Source organism: Myotis nattereri, assembly GCF_964212035.1.
Source record: "Myotis nattereri genome assembly, chromosome: 4".
Taxonomy (NCBI): Eukaryota; Metazoa; Chordata; class Mammalia; order Chiroptera; family Vespertilionidae; genus Myotis; species Myotis nattereri.
This window is the reverse complement of record NC_138079.1, coordinates 60,104,752-60,108,531: the sequence shown is the minus strand read 5'-3', so window position 1 is coordinate 60,108,531 and position 3,780 is coordinate 60,104,752. Positions and strand designations below refer to the sequence as shown.

At 42.6% G+C, this 3,780-nt stretch overlaps 1 pseudogene across 1 annotated transcript; it reads right to left on the bottom strand.

Moving 5' to 3' along the window:
- Positions 1 to 271: 271 nt before the first annotated feature.
- LOC308518417 (CDKN2AIP N-terminal-like protein) lies at positions 272 to 902 on the bottom strand (annotated as a pseudogene). Its single transcript has one exon. The product of its transcript is annotated as a CDKN2AIP N-terminal-like protein (transcript).
- Positions 903 to 3,780: the final 2,878 nt, after the last annotated feature.

Here is a 3,780-nt window from a genome sequence, read left to right as displayed (position 1 = left end):
AGTGTAAAATCCATTACCTGCCATTATTGCATTAACATTAAAAAATATGCATTTTAACAAAAAGATTGATATTCAAAAACAAAATAAAAAAGCATGACTTGCCGAAACCGTTTTGGCTCAGTGGATAGAGCGTCGGCCTGCGGACTGAAGGGTCGCAGGTTCGATTCCGGTCAAGGGCATGTACCTTGGTTGTGGGCACATCCCCAGTAGGAGGTGTGCAGGAGGCAGCTGATCGATGTTTCTCTCTCATCGATGTTTCTGACTCTCTATCTCTCTCCTTTCCTTTCTGTAAAAACTCAATAAAATAAATTTTAAAAAAATAAAATAAAAAAAAATAAAAAAGCATGACTTATAAATACATAAATATCCATGCATACTTTTACAATGATAGCTACTGGAACAATGAGACCTTTTAAAATGCCACTTTCATTCCAACTGCCTCTTTCCTACAAGTTAGTAATACCAGGAGTCGTAAGAGAGCTTCTGTGGTCAAAGTCACATTCCCCCTTTCTAGCCTGTAGCTGATAATGAAAATGTGATGGATCTTCCAGCTTAGCTTGGATGCTTTCTCATTAACTCACTTCTGGTAGTAAACTGTGGCAGGTCTTCCCCTTCAACCCCATCAGCCATTTCCACCACCTTATCTAAAAGGTCTTTGTTATAACTGCAACCCAGGAAGAGGTGGTTGGCCCAGACCCTGGAGAGGGACAGCAGCTGGTCCAGATGGCTGGGGCCCTCAGGCGGGTCGCGGTAGTCGGGCAGGTGGTGCAGGACAAATTGCATATGGGCCTTCCATTGCTTCCCGCTCTCCGAGTAGGAGAGGAACTGCTCGGGAAGTCAGTGGCCTGCGGTACCCCAAAAACCAGCTCGCCCACCACTGCGGTGGCATCACCACCCACCATGGTGCCCTCTGCCTAGGGAAAGATCCACCCACGTTCAGTAACATCTTTAACATCAATCCATTCTGATAAAGTTTAAATAATGACTCCATTCAGTCCTTGGTAAAGATAATGAGCAAAAGTCCACTGTATTGCATTAAGTTAATCAGCTCTCCAGATAAACCATTTCCACAAATGCAAAGTGCCATAACTCTTCCTTTACACTTCTTTTTTTTAAAATTAAATCTTTATTATTCAGATTATTACAGTTGTTCCTCTTTTTTCCCCCGTTAGCTCCCCCCCACCCGGTTCCCACCACACCCTCTGCCCTTACCCCCCTCACACTGTCCTCATCCATAGATATACAATTTTTTTCCAGTCTTTTCCCATACCCTCCACACCCCTTTCCCCTCGAGAATTGTCAGTCCACTCCCTTTCTATGCCCCTGATTCTATTATATTCACCAGTTTATTCTGTTCATCAGATTATTTATTCACTTGATTCTTAGATTCACTTGTTGATAGATGCGTATTTGTTGTTCATAATTGTATGTTTACCTTTTTCTTCTTCTTCCTCTTCTTAAAGGATACCTTTCAGCATTTCATATTAATACTGGTTTGGTGGTGATGAACTCCTTTAGCTTTTCCTTATCTGTGAAGCTCTTTATCTGACCTTCAATTCTGAATGATAGCTTTGCTGGGTAAAGTAATCTTGGTTGTAGGTTCTTGGTATTCATCACTTTGAATATTTCTTGCCACTCCCTTCTGGCCTGCATAGTTTCTATTGAGAAATCAGCTGACAGTCGTATGGGTACTCCCTTGTAGGTAACTGACTGTTTTTCTCTTGCTGCTTTGAAGGTTCTCTCTCTGCCTTTAGCCCTTGGCATTTTAATTATGATGTGTCTTGGATTTGGTCCTCTTTGGATTCCTTTTGTTTGGGGTTCTCTGTGCTTCCTGGACTTGTAAGTCTATTTTTTTTCACCAGGTAGGGAAGTTTTCTGTCATTATTTCTTCAAATAGGTTTTCAATATCTTGCTTCCGCTCTTCTTCTGGCACCCCCATAATTCGAATGTTGGTTCAATTGAAGTTGTCCCAGAGGCTCCTTACACTATCTTCGTATTTTGGATACTTTTTTGTTTGTTTGTTTTTCCGGACGGATGTTTTTTGCTTCTTTGTATTTCAAATCTTTGACTTGATTCTTGCGATCCTCTAGTCTGCTGTTGGATCTCTGTATAATATTCTTTATTTCAGTCAGTGTATGCTTAATTTCTCGTTTGTCCTTTTCATATCCTCGAGGGTCTCACTAGATTTATCGAGGATCTCACTAAATTTATTGGGCCATTTCTAGAAAATTTTTGAAAAACCTTATGACATGGTTTTGAACTCTATATCCAGTAGTTTGCTTTCCTCCATTTCTGTAACTTGTGACCGGGTTCTTTGTCTCTGCATTTTGGCTGCTTCCCTATGTTGATAGAGTGGCTTTCTGTGCTAAGTGTCCTATAGGGCCCAGTGGCTCAGCCTCCCCAATTACCTGAGGTGGACACTCTTGGTGCACCCCTTTGTGGGCTTTGTGCACAGTCTTGTTGTAGTTAAGCCTTGATTGTTGTTGATATCACTAGGAGGAACTGACCTCCAGGCCAATTGGCTGTGAGAATCAGCTGTATCTGCAGTGGGAGAACTTCTGTGCTGGAGACACCCTTATAGGGCAAGACTTGCTTCAGTGGGGCTTTGATGCTCAGTGAGTCTGCCCCCTGAGTGTGTCCCTTATAGATCTGAGGAGTTGTAATCTGGATGGTCCCACTCTGACCACTGGGTACACTGGCTCTTGGATCTCTAAGGAGGTGCTAATTTAGCCTCTGCCTGAGGCTAGCCAGCAGGAGCTACAAAGAGAGCTGCAGATTCTTCTTCTTTGTTTGGGGTTTGGAGGTGCCCAGATGAGGCCCAGCTGTGAAGCAATGCAAGCTACTGTGGGGTCTTGGGCCTTCTTTTGGATGTTCTGGGTCTCTCTGACCCAGCTGAAGTATGTTAGGTACTTTTAGATTGCAAAGGGCCAGGCCATTCATATGCCAAAGCCTCTGCGCACAGCTTGGGTGGTACGGGGATCTCAGGATATCAACAAGTCAGAGCAAACAGCTATGGCCCCGGGTCTCAGTGTCCCACAGTAATCGCTGCAAGCACCTCTGAGAGAAAGCCGCCCTCAAGTTCCGCCCGATGACAGACAGTCCAGTTTCTCCCCGAATGAGTCTGGATCCCCTGAGACTCGCCCAGAACTGGAGTTCAAGCAGTCAGGAGCTTGTGTCTCCCTCCCAATTGAAAAAGACAACCGTGTCCTCAGTTGCCACCACTTTCCGCATGCGTCTCCGTACCGCTGCACTTTACTTCCACTCCTCCTCTGAGTCTCAGTGTGCTTTTCTCTTTCCTTCTGGTTGTAGAATTACCACTCAGCTAGCCTTCCTGTGGTTCTGGAAGATGTCCGTTTTGTCTTTTAGTTGTATTTTTGAAGTGGTTGTGCGAAGCAGCAATTTCCGGTGTTTACCTATGCCACCATCTTGGTTTCTATTCTTTTACACTTCTGTTGCATGTGTTAATGGCTAAGGACTCGGAGGGTGGAAAAGAGACTCCAATTCTATTTTAATTATTTTCAAAATAAATGTAGTAAGCTTTCCACTGATAATTAAGTACTTGCTATATATAAAAGTTTACTCGATAGTATGTCAAATAGTTATTATTTTCTTATTTTTTGATTTTAGCAATTTATAATTAGTACATGTTTCTTGAATTTCAGATACACATAGGACATGGGTATATAATAATGAATAAAGATTATGTAGTCCCTACCATTTAAATACAGTGAGGAAGACAGACAATAATTAACAGAATATTAATATATGACTAGCATAAAC